The sequence below is a fragment of the Ornithodoros turicata genome, unplaced genomic scaffold (genome assembly GCF_037126465.1).
Source record: "Ornithodoros turicata isolate Travis unplaced genomic scaffold, ASM3712646v1 ctg00001379.1, whole genome shotgun sequence".
NCBI classification, from domain to species: domain Eukaryota; kingdom Metazoa; phylum Arthropoda; class Arachnida; order Ixodida; family Argasidae; genus Ornithodoros; species Ornithodoros turicata.
Window position 1 is genome coordinate 6,695 of NW_026999577.1, and position 19,599 is coordinate 26,293.

A 19,599-nucleotide genomic window follows, 5' to 3' on the forward strand; every position below is an offset into this window, starting at 1 on the left:
ACAATACTTTTAACCTGTTTAATGTGGCGCGTAGTTCAACTAGAGCTTGTCGTAATGAACGACATCGATCAAACTGTCACCGTCCATTTAATGGAAACAGGTGCGTTTTCAATCAACACTGCTGGTGGTCCGAAGCAACTGTGCATGCACCTTTTCACAGGTGATGAAAGTTGTCGAACATATCTTAATTTGATTTTTTCATGAGTGACTCCAGGAACTAATCAATTTTCTCGCTAGCGATTTCATGGAATTCAACGGAATTGCGCTGTTGCAGGTTGTGTAAGACAAGGCGCCGTGCCTCCACTATGATTGGATGTAATTTTGTTGCATGATTGCGGGCACAGCGACGGTAATTTGAACTGGTCTATTTATGATCTGCAGCAGCAAGAGGTACGCACACAGTTAATCGAAACCCTGTCTGCAGCACCGTTTTAAGAATGAAGACTCTTGTAGTCATCCTGCTCCTAGCGTTGGCGATTGAGCTCTTTAACCCGTAAGTACTGAGTGTGCGCGCATTGATTTCGTGCGAGACAAGAACGAACATACTGCAGTAACGGTTCTGGAGAAACTCTTCCCGACAGTACGGGGGCTTATGTTCCGATTTTTTAATATCGACACCTCTCTGTGAGTCGGTCAGTATAATATCGGCAAGTTGGACAGAAAGGTTTGTCTGCAAGGATCATAGATTGAGAAGTTACCCGTCCAAAAGAACTCGTTCCAAGTTAAGTTACCGTGTGGAAAATGTAAATAAGTTAATAACGAAGTTCTCCAGCCTGAAATGTAACTCGCAGTTACTGAGTTGCTTAAAAAAAGAACGAGTTACTTCCAAGTTACTTCGGACACAAAATAGCATTACGCAGTTGCGGCGCGCGTGAGCAGTTGAGTTAGACATTGAGCTGCCTGCGGAGGAGTGCAACACGTTTAGATCGTTTTCGTTTACGTCGAACAATAGACATCTCCCTGTTTGTAAACAAATGACATCATAGTGTTTGACAGCGCCACAAATTTGGTAGAATTGAACTACGCTCGAAACTAGAGGTGAACAAGGTGGCGCACGAAAGCCACGTTCTTGATGGGATTACGATATGGTTCCTTAAAGGAAGGCGACCCTCAGTTCTGCTTTTCTTTCAATGGGAGGCAGCGAACAAGTGCCCGTTCGTGGAACCCAGCCCTCTCCTTCCGATTTGTTTCGGTTTCAGTCTGTCTACCAATGCTATGATGATGTTTCCCTTGTAGAGGTCTATTCAAACGCTTTGTATCTTACGCTCTGTGGGCGGACAGTGGTTGAGCTTCATTTCAATGGCAGTGGTTCTTACTTCCTGAATAAAGTACTGTCATTGATTGAATATTACATATTATGGCAAAAGATGCCACGAAGGAACCGGAGAGAAAGCAAGAAAATATAGGGACGTGAGTGAAAAGGTAGTTAAAAGTAACTTGGAACTTACGTTAAGTTACTTTGGCGAAGTTACCTGAAAAACGAACGAGTTCCTCTGAAAGCTACCACGGCGCGAAAGTACCCAGTTAAATTACAAGTTATCAAAAAAAAAAAAAAAAGAACTTAGTGACAGTAACGAGTTACCTCGAACTCTGGCAAGGATATGGACCATCACCAACAAGAAATAACTTTATTGAGATGATGATGATGATTACGACTGGTGTGTTTCATCGAAACAGGCGGTTATCTACATCATCGACCCGTCCAGCTAAAATTCAAACGCGTTAGTAATTGTTTTGGAGTTATGTCAAAGCACCAATAACGTTGCAGGCTGTTACGGGTGAACCAAGTCGTAAAGGTCCCATTGGTTTCCGTTATTGATAATTATTAACCCTTATCAGTAATGGAAATCAACCCGTGTGCCTTAGGATATCGCCCGTTTTCTGTCACTGCCGTTCAAGTAAACTTGATCTCATCAGGAATTATTACTGATTAAATGCTTATCGTCAACCCATACGAAGTATCTAGCCTCGATTAGCCTCGATTTTTCGTTAGCCCATCTTAATGAATCCTCGTCAACAACACCTATCACAGTCGACAGATTCAACATAATCAAGTATGAATTACACTAGGTACTAAAGATATATGCAGAATGAGAAAAGAAGGAGTCGAACGAGAGCATTAAGCAATTTTGCAGCTCTTGCTGCGATTTAACTCTCACCAAACACCATTGCAACTCCCTATTTCTGTGTTTCTATGTTTTCGTGCTCTATGGACTCCATTCAACCAGCGCTTTACTCCGTGGTAAGAGTTGAGCGCGGGGCGTCTGCATATTCCCGGACAGTTTTCGTCCTTTTCATTGCGTAGCCTTGCAACACTGGTATCGCGGTCGTTGAGCGGTTGGCCGTTGTCGTGCGGGAACTTGTAACCGTCTATTAACGATGTTCTCAAAGCCGAATAAGGTTATCTTCGAAGAAGAACGTTGGCGTTCTGAAGTGCAACGAATGCCACGACCACAAATCATGTAGCTGAGTGTCGTCCTGTATATGTATTTCAGGTAAGTATGTGTCCTGTGTTACGTACACATACAGTACATTGCTTCGGAGGGAAGGTCCGTTTAGTTGTGGATACTGCTTACAATTAACAAAATGTAGTAGCTGTTCACAGTTGTGCTTCTTCAAGAGAGTTTCTTTTCGTAAGTGGACCTTTGTATTCTAAGAAGTCTAACTTCTTTGAAGAACAGGAACTTCAAGTTGACGACAAGCGAAATCGTATTTTCGATAGGACACTTTGTTAATTAATGTTAACAGCATTGCAGAATAGTCTGGCTTTGATGGAACGCACTGCAGATGACGAAGGTGGCAAGTTACCTAAAGGCTAGCATCACTCGGCATGGCTTTGGAATGGGAAGCCAACTGTGCAGATTGTGGTAAGGAGGTACCCTGCAATGGTAAGTTCTAATGGGGTAGATATTACTGCCGTTCTGTTTTATCATTCATGTGTATCCTACCGACGACAAGTGGTGTCAGTGCAGGGGCGGATCCAGACCGTGTCGCTTTTGTTGTTTGGGGGGGGGGGGGCGATTTGTTTGTCGAAGCCCCTAAGTGGTTAGGGGAGTGGGGGACACCGCTGCTAAACCTACTGTTTTGAGGGGGGCGATCGCCCAACCGTCCCTGCCCCTTGATCCGCCACTGTGTCAGTGTTGAGTTCTAATGCTGTCGTTACTAAGTTTCAGATTTACGTGTCGTTTGCACGGCACATTGGCCAGACAGAGAAAAAAAAGTGCTGCTCCTCCTCCACAAAGGATGGATGCAAAGTGCACGGAAGAGAAAGGGACCAATTAGAGTAATGATCAGCTCATAAAGGAAATATTATGGATGAACAAGAGAGTAAGTAGCCTACATAGCACGAGTCACTTTTTGCGCGCACAGACATGATTCAAACCATTCATTTTCCTAGCATAGCTTGTTTGGCATAAGAAATGGTTACTTATGAAAATATTTGACATATGATAACGTAACATATCGCCACTGCTTGGACTCCATTACCAATATTTATGTTGCAGATTATTACCCAGGATGGGTAACTCATGCCCTTGCTCATCTTCAGAAGGAGGTGTATGTGACCTGTTCACTTGTGTAAGTGCTCATCTTATTACAGGTGTTTCATAATAGATATATTGGAAAGTGTATACACACATATATTTTAGGCAAGCTATATCTTGTAGCTTCAAATTGTAAATTGCATGGCAGCAATTTCTCATATAAGTCAGCTACCCTTCTGCCAAGAAAAAAGAAAATCTAAAGCACATGCAGTGCACTTCATGCCTCAGCCAGATTCACTTCAAAAGGCGCGTCTCCTCCTGCTTTGTCATGAAAGCGCAGAGAGGTGGGTGCGGATATGCCAAATTCCTACGCACTGATATGTTAATGTATAGTGACAGATGCACTTCGAATAACTGTTTTGTCTCCTGTTTGTAGGATCTGGAAGTATATGCCAGGTGAGAGTTGCATTGGGTGTGTGGCAACCTTACAATGCAAGTATGTACTTGTACCTGTGGTATCTTACCACTCGTTTTCATAGGATCATATTGAAAGGTGTAGCAAAACTGGCCAAGTGTCAGTACGAGGAAAAACAGTACGAGCCCCCATCACGCGCCAGTCATCGTTGACGTTCGCACACGTTACAATACCCCCGGGCGGAGGGATTGATCATCCTGATCAATCAGGAGGGGCAAAGTAGGGCTTTAGTCGACAAACGTGGACGATGTCTTCTTTTGCTGATGAGCGTGTTCGCGGACGGGAGAGGTCGGCATCCTAAACAACATAGTTGACAGGTGAGGTTTGTCGCATAACGGTGTACGGGCCGAAGTACCTCCGCATCAGCTTCTCCGAGAGCCCAACCTTACGATAGGGCTTTCAGAGCCACACGAGATCTCCGGGTTTGTAGGTGACGCTCCTGTGGGATGTGTCATAGTGCTGCCGCTGCACATCTTGGCCATAGAGCGCGAAGGTCCGAGCTAGCTGACGGCTTTCTTCAGCCCTGCCCATGAGTTCAGTGACGTAATCGCTAGCATAGCCGTCATCCAGATAAGGGAAGAGTGTGTCCAGGGTCGTCTCACTGGACCGAGCAAACATGAGGTAGAAAGGACTGAACGAGGTGGTGTCGTGGCGCCACGTATTGTACGCGTACGTAATGAACGGAAGCACATTGTCCCAGTTGGTATGAGAGGCGTCAACATACATGGATATCATGTCGGCGAGAGTACGGTTCAAGCGCTCCGTCAGGTCGTTGCACTGAAGATGGTATGCCGTAGTAGTCAAACGCCTCATTTTGCAGGCCTTCAGGAGCTCAGAAATCACACTTGACAGGAAGGCCGCCCCTCAGTCGCTCAGCATCTCTCGCGGTGCACCATGGCGAAGGATCACCTGTTCAAAGACGAACATTGCAATGTCTTGCGCAGTACCAGAGGGGAGCGACTTGGTCTCTGCATACCGAGTATGGTGGTCGATGCAAACGACGATACACCGGTTGCCATCCAAAGACGGCGGGAAAGGTCCCAGCAGGTCAATACCAACGTGGTGGAAAGGTGCCGAGTGCGGTGGCAGGGGTTAGTGTAACCTCGGAGATAAAGACGTCATGTGCTTACGACGTTGACAGTCAGGGCAACGACGTACATATGAAGAAATGTACCGTCGAATCGCAGGCCAAAAGAAACGCAGAATGACTCTGTCGTACGTGCGGGCAAAGCCCAAGTGACCGGACGTCGGATCGTCGTGCATGTGGCGAAGAAGGTCGCGGCGAAGATGACGTGGTACGACAATCAGACACTGCCGGCCAAACGGATCAAAATTCAGTTTGGAGACGACAGAATTGCGGAGCTCGAAGTTCCGTGATTGCCTGGAATCCTGTGGTGAGAGCGGTGCGGTGGCCGCAAGAATGTCGATGATGTGGCGCAAGGAAGGGTCTGGGTGCTGTTCCTCAAGGAGGTCCAGATCGGCGAACGGATCGGAGTCTGGAGACTGGGTAATGTTGGCCAGATGGTGAACAGCTGAGCGAGACAAAGCGTCTGCGTCCCTGTGCTTGCTGCCCGCTTTGTAGTTAACATCGAAATCATACTCTTGTAGGAGAAGGGACCAACGAGCTAGCCGTCCAGAAGGAGCTTTGATGGTAGCCAACCAACAAAGGGCATGGTGGTCCGTGACGACCCGGAAGTGCTGCCCATAAAGGTATGGTCGGAATTTCGTGAGCGCCCATACGACTGCCAAGCATTCTCGTTCGGTGACGCTGTAGTTTTGTTCAGCAGGGCTTAAAGACCGACTCGCAAATGCAACCGGGTGTTCGGCACCATGAGAACGTTGCGTCAGGACGGCGCCAAGCCCCGTTCCGCTGGCGTCCGTGTGCACCGCAATTTGCACATTAGGATCGAAATGACGTAATACGGGTACTGATGTTAATGCGGATTTCAGACAATTGAAGGCTTCTTCGCGTTGGTCATCCCAGTGGAACGCAACACCGTTCTTTAGGAGGCCATGCAGGGGACGTGCCTTGTCCGCAAAATGATGAATGAATCTGCGGAAATACGAACAAAGACCAAGAAAGCTGCGTACGGCCTTCGTTGAGGTGGGCCGTGGGAAGAGCGTGACAGCTTCAGTCTTCTTAGGGTCGGGTCAAACACCCTCGGGAAAAAATAAGTGGCCCAGGACAGTAAGCTGGCGACAACCAAAGTTGCACTTCTTGTGATTCAGTGTTAGGCCGGCACGGCTCATGCAGGACAGGATGTCTCGAAGGCGGCGGTTATGAGCTTCGAGCGTCGGAGCAAAAACAACAATATCGTCAAGGTAGCAAAGACATGATGTCTATTTAAGAGAGCCGAGTACGTTGTCGATCATACGCTCGAACGTGGCCGGAGCATTACAGCGACCGAAAGGCGTCACCTTGAATTGATAGAGGCCGTCTGGTGTAACAAAGGCCGTTTTTTCGGCATCCTTCGAGTCCATCTCAATTTGCCACTACCCGGATCGCATGTCTAAATAGGAGAAAAACCTGGATCCCTGTAGGGAGTCGAGTGCATCGTCGATCAGCGGCATGGGATAAGTATCTTTCTTGGTGACCTTTTTGAGTTTACGAAAGTCGATACAAAAACGCCATGAGCCGTCTTTCTTCTTGACGAGAACAACAGGTGCGGCCCACGGACTGCTGGAGGGCTCGATAACGTCGGATTCCAGCATTTCTTGCACGTGTTGCTGAATGACGCGCCGTTGAGTCAATGATATGCGGTAAGGCTTTTCTCGAACTGGGCGATGGCCTTGAGTATCTATGCAATGTCGAGCCACAAAAGTCCGACCCTGTCGTCGTTCGAAACCGAATATCGCTTGATATTCTTTCAAGACGAAGAGCAGCTCACCACGTTGCCTGTCATCAAGGTTTGGGTCGATCATCTTGGACAGCCGCTCTTCGAGAGCATCCCCGGGGCTTGACGAAGACACTGTCTGTCGTAGGGAGGAAGATTGGTTGGGTGTATCTTCAAGCAGAGAATCAACACAACAGTCGGGTAAAACAAACGAGGCTACGACGGTGCCCTGGGGAAGTAGTTCCGTGGTATACCATGCGTTCATGACCCAAAGTCGCGCGGTATTGTGGTCAATAGTTGTGATGCTGTTCGGGGAAATCACACCTTTCTGGAAGAGTAACTTGGTTGCGGGCTCAGTGATTACATCATAGGGCCGGTCATTGGACCGGGTGCCGCATTCTGTCGAGGTGAGCACCAATACAGCTGAACGGGGGGAATTACGGTTGTCACTGCAAGCTTAAGCTTTGTATCGGCCACTGGTGGTATCGCGTCGGCTTCCCAAAAGGAAGGGTCAGGAAAGGGTGAGATGTGAAGCTCCTTGGCACCACAGTCAATAAGGGCCCCATGCGCGGCTAAAAAGTCCATACCAAGGATGACGTCGTACGTAGAGTTCGCGAGGACAACAAACTGAACTGGGACAACATCCTCATCGAACAATAGTCTTGCGGTGCACATTCCAAGCGGGGATAACGGCTCTCGACTCACGGTACGGAGGTGTCGCTGTCCAATGGGCGTCAATATCTTGTTCAGTTTCCGTCTGAAATCGTCGCTCATCACGAAAACCAAGCCCCCGTATCAACCAGTGCAGGTACAGCAATATTGTCCACATTTACTTCTATCACGTTCGTCTTCATAGATAAGTTTTCCGGGGAAGGCGCTTGAGTCCTAACTGCAGTGGCGGCCTGGCCTTCGACGGTCGCCGTTACCGGTTTCCCGTTGGGAACCGGGGCCGGAAGGACGGTGAATGGGAGCGGTTGCGAGGTGAGAAGGAGCGGGAGGAAGACGGCGATAGTCGGCGAGCTTGGCGGCGATCAGGCGAGAAGGGTCGAGCAGGTGTATCAACGTTTGCGGAGCCGCTGGTGTAGTCCTGAAGAAGCCGTCCGTCAGTAGCTCCCCAATGGGGATTGCTCGAGCGACAGTATCGACGAACGTGTCCTACACGCCCACAGCCAAAACATATGGGACGGTTATCCGCAATGCGAGAGGGCGCGTAAAGGTTAGGCAGCCTACGCTGTACGGGTATCCAACCGCTTGCGTTGTCCGGATAGCGGGGCTCAAACAGCAAAGGGGGGGTCCATGCGTTGGGAGATGCGAACGACCCTTGCTGCGGCGTTGTGACTGTGCTGGGGGCGAACTGAGGCGTGAGCGCTCGTCTGAGTTCGTCTTGGACAATGTTATGTACATTGGTTTCTGGATGGGACACAGGAATCATATTCTTGAGTGCGGTCTCGATTTCGTCACGGACAATACGGCGTATGAGTGCCTCGAAATCGTCAGTGGATCTGTGCACCGATGCCACAGTAGGCACCACATTAGGGAGACGCAACACCTGTGGTGTGATTATGCGATTCCGGTGGAGTTCCTCAAACTTGCGTGTTTCAGACACCAGCCCACATACAGACGTGACACCCCGGAGGGTGACGAAATTGAACACATCCTCAGCAATGCCTTTGAGGACATGGTCGAGTTTTTCGTCGTCCGGCATCACTGGATTTATAATGTGGCATAGCTTGAGGATGTTTTCGATATAGTCGCTGCATGTCTCATTAGATAGCTGCGCCCGAGACGACAGAATATATTCGGCTTCCTTTTTCTGATGGTAATTGTTTCCCAACATCGCAGTAGGTTGAGTCTTGTATTCGTCCCACAAGCGTATGCTGTCTTCATGATTCTCGAACCATATTTTCACCGTTCCAGATAAGTAAAAGATGACATTCGCCAAACGGAACGAATCGTCACAGGCGTTGACATCGCTTACAGGTTGATAGTCGTTGAGCCAAGATGTTGGGTCCTCTCCTGTTTTCCGGAGAAGGTTGAAGCCTCACGGTCACGTCTGGGATAGCATCGAAAGAAGGGGTCAGGTGTAGTGGCAGTAGATGTCGGATTGTTGGGGACGGAATTCGGGACAGCGTGGTCGTGGTCGTTGTCACCAGCCATTGGAGACTCCGGTTGAAGGCCACGAAGCCGGCGGCTGAAGCGCAGGGAAGCCATGTACGACCTTGAAAGAATCTAATGGATGGGAAATCGATGCGCAACCTCCACCAATTGAAATGTGTAGCAAAACTGGCCAAGTGTCAGTACGAGGAAAAGCAGTACGAGCCCCCATCACGCGCCAGTCATCGTTGTCGTTCGCACACGTTACAATATTAAGCACTGAAAGCTTCTTTTTTCTGTTCTTACCAATTTGTATCAGAGACACAATAAATGTTTGTTATTTAGAGATACTGTTTTGCAACACTTATTTGCATGATCTTGAAGGTGAAGAGACGACTGGAGTAATGTGCACTCCAGGAGAAGGGCATAATGTTTATGCCTTATGTAGCATAACAAGAACTCCCCAATGGAGTTAGGCTAGCCTCATGAACGGAGTTACTTTTACACCCGATATGCTGGAGTAAATAGGGAGCTGTATGAGAATTACTTTTACTCCGTACCATAGGAGTAAACTTTACTCCGTTGTTCCCGGAGTTGCAGATACTCTTCAAAAAAATGTAATTTTGCACCCCAGAGTTAGGATGTTTTACCCCTTTTTACGACCTTTTTTACCTTTTTACCCCTCGGTACGACCCTTTTTTTTTTCCAGAGTGCAAGTATAGAGGCGGTCATCCTTGCTGCATCAGATTGACCCGCAGCCGAAATTCCGTGTTCAGTCCAGCATACCGCGATCTATACACTTTTGCATCGGTTTCTCCTTAACGTTCTGTGAAAAACACGGAACACTCGTTATACACTGCACAAGATATGCATCTCAACCCAGTAAACCATCTACATCCCAGCGACATCCATGTAACATCCTGAGCGTGGCATTTGGATATCCCAGGGGCGTTTGCACAGAGCCTATAGACGTCTTTTTACGTCCAGTGGATGTGCATTTGTCCCACTTTTTCCCACATCCACGGGACGTCCAACTAACTCAACTAATGGACATTCAGACATTCAGAGGACATTGGCGCCATCTTCCGATCCGTGCGCAGGTACACATATTTTGAAAGATTTTGCGAGAGTTTGGGGGGGGGGGGGCTGGTGTCGGCACCATTAACGGACCCGTAGCTATAGCGAGTGGCCACCACATAACTATTTCGTTCCCTGTTTCCCCTCTGTGCCCGTTTCGCTTGACTGCGCCAGCACGTAGCTCATGTCGCAGTGGTTAAGTAATCCGCCGGGTTGTTCGCAGAATCTTCGGCAGGAACGAAACAGTCAACGAAACCTGCTACCTTAGCCTAAGTCATTTAAACCATTGAAATTGTCCATTACCAGTCAGTAGACTCAAATACACGTTAAGCAGCGAACAACAATTCATGGCGCTCATCTTAGGTGCCCGGCGCTGAATGTTTTAGCTTTTTCAATTATGTTGGATTGAACAGTGCGATTCTGAGCTGAGAGTTTCTGTTTAAAAGGCGCGTTATCGTGGTATGACTGACCGCCGCCGTGCTACCATGTCGCCGTAGAGCGAAATGTCTGCGGAACAAAAGACAGAGCACGGGCTAGTGCCAAGTGCAAAGAGGGAAAGTTATACCCAGTTTCGACGCATTGGCGAATCTAAAAATATGATGTCAGGATGGTTGTTTTTACCTCTTTTATTTCAAACGCACAAAGAAAACCAACTGGGTATTTTCGTTTCATTCTGACCAACATGAGGGTGGCTGGCCATTTGCATATGTGGCTTAAGTAGGCTAAGACAGGCTCTGTGTGTAAGCGATCAGTTCTGGAGTTACGGTTGACAGCCTGTACAGCTGCGGCTGATTAGTATTATTCTAATATATGCCTCGTCATAAATGCTACCAAAACCTTGGCGTTGATCCCTAATCCTTATATATATATTATATCCGTGCATATGTCTTAGGCATTGACAGCCATAACAGTTTTTAATAAGTTACCACCTTTGTTGTTGTTATTTCGCGACACCAGAAAACCCAGAGCGTTCCTGCAGGCAAGACTTTTTCGGAATACAACAGGAAGGCACAGCGTGCAAAGTTCCGCCCTTAGTTCCGTATGAAGCGTTATTTGAACGGGTTACCGGTTATGTTTTTAACGGTTCAGCTCCAAGACGGTGTCGACTGTTACAGTTCGGTGCAGTGCCGGTTCGGCCAAAAATAACCGTTAATAGAGAGTTTTAGGAAACCGGGTCTGGCAGCTCCTGGTCGTTAATAAATGCGGTCAAATCGAACCGATCGTATCTGGAGGGAACGCCAGCAGGAACACTTTTCACGCAGGAACGCAGAACTTGGGGGTTCTTGATAAGACAGATCCCTGCGTCTCTCTCATCTGTCTTATCAAGAACCCCGAAGTTCTGCGTTCCCGTGAAGCCGTCGAGGTTCGATGCCGCAGCCGCTGTTCAGAAGGTTGCTTCCAGGATATCCGAACCGTCCAGCAAGTCTGCTTTCGTGGAGTTATGTGTCAGCCGCATTCCACGTGCTTCGCTCTCCACCCAGGAGAAAAAAGAGGTGCCCCAAGGAGCTTGCCACCGTCCGTGTTGAACTTTCGAGCAAAAATCGGGTTCTGTTGGAGTGCGACAAATCTGGTAAATTCGCTGTACTCCCTCAAGGGTTGTTCTTGACCAAAGCCAATCAAGCCATTAGTAAGCTGTTCAAACCTTTCTCCGGCAACCTAAAATCCGTAAAAGCGTCCGTTTCCAAGCTGTTAACTGATCAGAACATTCCCTTAGGAAACAAGATAAAAAGTTGTAAATCGTCAGCGCTTTCTGTGAAGTTCCTCCTAAAGGACCAAAAGGTTGATTTACCGCTTAGAATTGTCATCAGTGAGTTAGGCACTTGGCAAAAGATGCTCTCCTGTTTTCTGCAAAAATCCTTGTATTGCATGAAGGAAGGGAGTTGCCTCAGGACAGAAGCCGCCGATATTTCGAACATTGTACTTCAGAACAGTCTGTCTTTCAAGAGTTCCTCTGAGCTGCTTCCTTCACTCCGTGGCTTTCATGGAAAGTGCTGTGAGGTGGTTTCACTAGACATAAAAGACTTATACTACTCCTTAAACATTGGTATGTTGCTAAATCGTGTCCGCCACGTTATTGAAGACCAATTGATTCGTCTTCAGACGGCGGTGGGTGTACCTGTCAGTGACTTCTTACGTCTACTGGAATTGTATCTTGGTTCTACGGCTATGTCCTTCAATGACCAATTGTTTGTGCAATCTCGGGGTGTGTGCATTGGGTCTGCCGTCGCGCCGGCTGTCTCAGAAATTTACCTCAATGTTCTTGATGCTGCTGTCTGTCAAGCTTTGGAACCGCTTTCTTCTGACTGTATCATTGTTAAAAGGTATGTTCATGATATTTTGGTGCTGTCCACGCAGAAGGATCTTGTTACCCAGTTAGTTTTGTCATAAAGTCTGCCGCCCCCGAACTGGTGTTCTCGCAGGAGGTCATGTCGAATCAAAAACTGCAGTTCCATGACCTGCGCTTACGCTCAACCCCGGGCCTTTGCTGGTCCTACGGGAAGGCGGAAGTGAAACCCTTATTACCCGCCAGCAGCTCTCACTCAAAGCTAATCAAGTCAGGTGTTATTATGTCTCTCTTGCGTTCGGCCGTCGAAAAGTCCTGCTGTCATTTTGGGTTTGAGAGTATTGGTTGCCAAGTGAACCGGTTGCAGAAAGCTGGTTACGGCTATTGCCTATATCGCAAGTTGTTAGATTTTGCTACTGGTTTCGCTCGGCCACCTGTTTCTCAGAAAGAAAAATTGCCGCGTGTTTGTATCCCATACTATCATTCCGTATCACTCACCATTTTGGCTGCCGCACGTAGATTTAGCATTCCGGTTGTTTTCTCAAATGTATGTCGTCTCTCAAAGCTTGCCCCTTTCCTCTCACAGAACTCCGGTTGTGGTATTTCTCACAAAATGCTTTCGTGACCTGTGCAAAAAATGTGGTGTATTGTATACCACTGGGTTGTGGGTTTTGCTATGTAGGTCAGACTGGACGGTGTCTAAACACTCGGCTCAGCGAACACAAGAGAAATGCGGAGTCGTTGTCTGGGAATTCCGAACTTGTCGCCCATCTTAGACTTTGTAATAATTGTTCCCCGGCCTTCGACGAGACAAGTGTCCTAGATTCTGTTCGGGACCCTGTGGTCAGACTGTTAAAGGAGTACAAAGAGAGTGTCACGAGGGGAAATTGTGTAAGTGTGGCGTCGGTTGCTCCCTCGCCACCAATTCGGAAGTTGTTGGGTACGTAGGTGTTTCTGTCATTAAAGGGTTTGCTGAGTTCGAGAACGTGCCGTGTCGTCCCTCCTCTATCCCTTTCTCGGGTTCCAAAAATTTTTCACCATGTACCAGCCTTGCCCTTTTGCCATTACGGAAGGGATGTGATCCCATGCTCGCATTCATTCCAGTTACGCCTGGTGAGTGATTAGCTCCCGGAATGTTACGTTAGAAAATGCAATCCAGTATTGAATTCAGATGATAAAGTGCATTTCCTGTATACTTAAAGGGACTCTGACCAGAACTTCGACAAATCTTTCGTTTGCATCTACTACGAAGGTATAATATGCCTCCAAGCCACACGCGAAATATTTTGGCTGTGCGCGGCGGCAAAGTTTGCCAAACGGCGAGCTGAAAACCGGCTTCGCTTTTCCTCCTCAACTCGCGGAATTGGGGCCGAAATCTACCCTCTTTGTAGTGGACATCCTCCAATTTCCGTGTGCGTGACGAAAGCACGAGGTCCACATTTCATTGGGCGCCCGGACCGGAAGTTCTGTTGCTAGTGAGTTTGTGAGAGCGCCGGCATCCGTCCGGAAAGCGATCTTCAATATGGACGTCGAAGGAAGAAATGCGGAGACTTCGAGCCCCGAACTTCTTTCTCACATTTCTGCGATCGAGAAGAAAATTCTGCGTGCTGAATACCTCGGTAGGTTTTCGAAACGTCGCCGATGCCGCGAATGCGAAACGATCAAGTTAGAGCTCTAGGAACATCGGTCACAGATGGAACAAACAGCATGGGTCGCCTGTCTTCAGGTAAGCGATGAGCTTTTTAACGCACACTGTGATCGAACACGTAAACGTTCACTGAAATTTCGTGTTCTGATATTTAATGCGCACTTGCTGTTCATGGTGCCCGTGTGGCTGGCGTGTCATAATGCCGAAGGAGGTCGAATGCTTGTGCTGCCAGGAGCTTGAAAACACTGCCGAATGACTGCAGTATGAGTGCATTACAACCCACGAAGATTTCCGACTTCTATGCTTCAATATGACTGTTCTGAAGGTCGCATATTGAACTCCGTGGGCAGCGCGAACCTATGAGCGACTATATTCACAAGTAAGTCACATGTGTCCTTGTCGAACGATGTTAAAATTTGGGCGACCAAAACTGGTTTGGTCCTGCATTAAAGTCGTTAAAAAACTCCAGTACAGGGCGCAGCACGTAAAAAGACTGTACAGTACACGACTCTGAACTGGAGAAAACCAATAGTTTGTAATTGTCAGTGTGGTGTGTCCTGAGTCACGTTTTTATGTATTGCCCTGTGCATAAGGTTTTAGCGTAGGTTTTTAGCGATATTGAGTGTTCTTGATTGTCGATTCAGTGAAAAGGAAAACAACGTTGGTTTCGAAAAGAACACAGCATGTGTAGTAATGTACAGGGTGTGGGCAGGTAAACTGCAGTTGCTCTCAGGTACATGTAGAAATGACACTGCACACACACTGTACTGTAACCGGTTACCTATTTGCCTAAACTATATTTTATGTACATCTGTGTAGACGATGCAGATACACTGCGTATCGCCAGTTTGCAAGGTGAGTATGGCACAAGCTTGGGAAAAACAAGAGCATGGTCATCCCAGCCTGTGCAGTGAAGAGGGTCTGGCAAGCCTTTCCCACAGAAAATGCCACAGGCTTCAAGTACCCCCAAGATCCTAACTGGAGGTACCTCTTCGCACAGCTCGTTATCGCGTTTAAAATAATTCAGCATCTGTATTTGGGATGATTTATAGCTCTCAGGATGATGCATGGTTCATGAGTTCAATATGTTGTGTTGAAACACAACACTAGTCCTTTTTAATGAGTCTTGCGGAACGATAGATGAGCACTCCTTTCGTGACATTGTGTACCATTGCTACAGGGAACAATTTCTTGAGCAAGACTGATGAATGAACGAAAAACAGAGTCTGTCTTCCAAATATGTATGTTCCTTGTAACTTCCGTATTTGTTAAGTGGCTCATGTTATGTCCCCCTCATGTAATGCCTGTGAGGGCCTTTGAGATATATTCATAAATAAATAAATATCAAAACCGGAAAAAGATGTAACACCTGTCCTCTCTTTGTGTGAATGATACATAAACATTCTCAGAAAATCCATGACTTGGAAACCCGAGACGAGGTAGGTAGGGAGAGGTTAGGTAGGGACGATAACAGACAAACACAAACACCGTGTTTGTCCGTTATCGTCCCTACCTAACCTACCTAAATTTCCTTTCGTTATCATTCTCAGAAGATTTGTACATAGTCACACTTTGCCTCATTTTGCCTAGTTCCACCTCTTACATCATCTCCACATCTTCAATCCCCAAAGCAGTACAAGGCTAAAGTAATCAGCTACTACATAAAAGGAAGGAGGGGGAGGAAAACAAAAGCTGGCACATCTAAAATTCGAAGAAACCCTGGGGCTTTCACGGGGCTACTCACGGCTCGGTCCTGGATCAGATCCCGATGGAAAACAGCTTTTCTGAGCCTCAGTGATAGATTCCCTTGATTGCACTGACTGTGAGGCACAACTCATTGGCTTGGTGGCAAGTGGGCTTGCGTCTGATAGTACAATTTGGAATAAAGGGAGCAAGGAACATCTCTCTACGGTCTTAAGGAGGATATCAACATTATCTGTCAAGGTACAGCATTTCATGTTGCTTTCAGTAAGTACAACACTCCTCATAGCAGTTACCATTCGTGTTGGGAAAGCATGCTGAAGTTAGCTCAGGCAGTGCATCCATAACTGTGAATCAGGTTCATAGAGAGCACCTGGTGAGAGGGACAGCAACAGTGTCCAGTAAAGACTCTCCGGGAATTTTGTGCAGGTTTAGGGTCACACCTTTTAATAGTGTTGATAGAAAGCAGGGTGTGTGAAACACTGACCTCTGGTAGATGAATTCTTGTTATTTATAACCAGGTACCCATGTTCTAGTAATCTAGAAAAAGCCTTGGCTCTCTTGGAGGAAATTGCTAATGAATCTGAGTGTCTTTTGTGGAAACAGGTTGTAACTGCCTTTCTATCCACCCTTCTTAGTTGCCCTAGCAAAAGCAAATATGTAATGCTGTACACCATATCTGATGCTAGCACACTAATTGCGTTGAGTGTTCTCAGGCTTCTGAAATGGAGCTACCTCGTACATACGCTGTGCCATGTCGGCAAGAACATAAATCAGACTGCCTTTACTTTTTAAATTGGCCCTTCAGTGCTTCATGTGACTGCAAGAATGGCATCCCCAAAATGATAGGCAATGAGAATGATTTCTGCAATGTATTGAGCTTTGTAAAACAACAACTTTATTTGCAAATATATTCCAAAAGCCAGGTGACGACCTCATAATGTAGCGATTGTACGCTTAAAAACAGAGCGTAAACGTTTTGGCGCCTATCCGGGTGGCATCATCAGTACAACAAAGGCCAAAGACGAGCACATCAGCCTATCTAAGAGGGCATCATACACATCCGATAGGGGGACACGGCTTGTATTACAGGCTGAAGCATCACGCCTGATAAAGCAGGATTATAAGAACTTTCTAGGGCCCCATCGCTAGTCATGTGTAAAGGTTACTGCACCATCAAAATATATGTCCCTTAGGACAGCAATGGTAGATTAATTCGGTCTTGGTTAGTTAAGCTAAGCACTAGTAGCCCTGGCAACGTCCCTTGTGTGCTCTGTTAGTCTTGTCCCGCGTCTTTTGTCTATCTCGCCAATGTAGGTTGCATCACATTCTATGCACTCAACTTGATATGCACAATCAAAATGCCTGATGGGCACAGTGCCCTTCAAATAGCGTATGAAATACGTTGGATGAAAGGAATGCGCACCACCGATTTGACTCCTTTGATGTTGTTTTTTATTGTTCTCTGTTTGATTGTTCTCTGTAGGGATGATGCCACTGGATAGGCAATGAAACGTTTACTCTATTGTTAATTGCTGTGTTTGCTGTGTTAAGCTGGTGTTCTCAGTAAAGGATTTTACATTATGAACTTTGTTTGAATGATGATTAGTGGCGAGCTTCATACCCTGGGCCACTACTCTAACAATTCCTTGTGGTAGCGTGGCGAAATGGAATAACGAGCCTTGTAAACAATGTACTTGGAAATATATTTATTTATCTCTCATAGGTTGAAGAACCCAGTGTAGTGTTACATAACGGAGGGGCATGTAATCATACAAGACCGATCACCAAAAGGCCTTGCTTTTGACTAGATTAAAATGTGAAGCGATTGTAACATAACAAATGCTGCATGGTGGCGATATGATAGGTTCTCCTCACGAGTTGTCGCAACGGTTACGGTTAGTTGAGAAACTGCATATCCAGTTAGCAGGATCAAATTTTAATTAGGCTACTTTGGCCAACACTCGAGCATGCAGCACAGTGTCAAAAGCCCTTACAAAATCGCTCGGCTCATACGCTGCAATCAGAAACTCTGCTACATACGCCGTAACCTTCGTTGCGCACCCTCCAATGTCAGGCGCTGGGCCTACCTAACACTAGTTAGGCCGAGGCTTGAATATGCGTCAAGCGTCTGGGATCCGCACCATGCTAACCTCATCAGCCTTCTCGAGTCAGTTCAAAACCGCGCCACTCGTTTCATCCTTTCAGACTATTCCTATCCTTCTAGCATCTCATCACTTAAGTCTTCTCTGGACCTTCCGCCTCTCATGACTCACTCGCAGAAGTGTCTTCCGTCTTTCCCTTTATCACAAATTTTATTCCAGCCCATCTATACGACCATCTTTCATCACAGCCGCACCTTACATCTCAGGCCGATTAGACCACCCGTGTAAGGTAGAACCAATCTCTTGTCACACTTTTTGTATTCTTTTTTTCCACATACGATTGCCGATTGGAATGACCTTACTCAGTCCCTAGTCACCTCGCTAAACCACCAAACTTTCCGTAGAAACTTGGCATCATATCTACACATTTAGTGGGGAAGCATTATCTCATGTCTTGTATGTGTGTGAATTTTGTTATTACCTTAACTATTTTGTGCAGTGTTTGTGCTGTTTCATGTACTAATGTTGCATATATTGTACGTATCCCCCTCTTGTATCGCCCTAAGGGCTCTTTGAGGTATTTACATTAATAAATAAATAAATAAAATACAAAATACTACATCTACGTGTACCCCGAAATCAAGACAGTTCAAAATGCTGTGAACGAATTCCACTACGTTAGTTTTGCCTGAATACCCTTTTCTAAAGCCATGCTCGAAAAAAAGAAATCGACAGACTCAACCTGGTTGACAACGTAGTTGTACATGATGTGCTCCATTAGTTGACAGGGAACCCTAAAAAGTGGAGCTGGAGACAGGAATTAGCTTGAGACCTATGTCCTCGACTCACACACATACTAAACACCTTTCACACAGATTAACGTATCTTCGTTCCAGCTCTTTCACTTTCAGACGTTCATCTCTGTTGAGTGGTCTGTCATTCTTGTAATACGGATGGGAATTGAAATGCAGGTGCATAAAGGATGTTCTGAAAGAAAAGTGTTTGGTTTTAGTCCTCTTAATGTTTCCGAAAACGAAAACAAACTTCACGGTGGCTATTCTTCTGAAATGAGCAATTCCAGGATGACAGCAAAAAATATATCTCGCCATATCATTCTATCCACCTGGCACTTCAATTGAATAATGGCAGTTGAAGATGATGATGATTCAATTTAATGGCGCATAAGCAACTCGGGCTATAGTGCGCCAAAACCATGGTAAAACTGTGACTTGTTAAATATCAGACGATTATATTAAAATAATATACTTTGTTGGTTGGTAAATTGAGATATAGACAAAAACATGATATGATAAAAATAAGCAATTGAAGAAAAGGCAATTGTTGCCTTTGTGTGACTGATGTCGAGTTTGCCACACTACGTGTTGAATAATAATGTACGCTGATACACTGTAGGATATAAAGTACAATCATGCACACGCTCAATATGTGGTGGATATGTGAAACCAATATACACATACTTACATTTCAAACTTTCTTGAAAAAGGCAGTCCATGTCTGTCGGATTTTCCAGACTCTATACAAAGCCAGTAGGCACAGTGTGGAAAGACTGTTTCATCTTTCGAAAGCGGAGGTGCAGCTACTACGACGCTTCCCCATCTCAATGCTTCGGAGCGGCATAGCCTAGTAAGAAGCCAGAAGGATCAGAAGGATCTCATAAAGATAACTTGGTTGAAAAAGTGGAAGGTTCTGTGGGATACGTAAGAAAGCATACGCGTTGCACAACAGCTACGAGAATGATCGACTGCACTTGCATGGTTTTCAGTACGTAGACTTGGAACTGAAAAATAAATCTGCTAACCTTGTTGAAATTACTTTTCCGTCCCAGCGTTGTCCACCCGATATAAAGGGAAAGGGCACCAGAACATCATCATCATCAGG

The 19,599-nt window shown here is 46.4% G+C and overlaps 1 long non-coding RNA gene across 2 annotated transcripts in view; it reads left to right on the top strand.

Moving 5' to 3' along the window:
* Positions 1-300: 300 nt before the first annotated feature.
* LOC135376917 (uncharacterized) overlaps positions 301-19,599 on the top strand; it is a 31,351-nt gene continuing 12,052 nt past the window's right edge. The window contains exons 1-2 of one of the 2 annotated variants that reach the window (XR_010417906.1): positions 301-315; positions 382-493. This is a non-coding gene — a long non-coding RNA (uncharacterized LOC135376917). The other variant, XR_010417905.1, reaches the window with a different exon arrangement.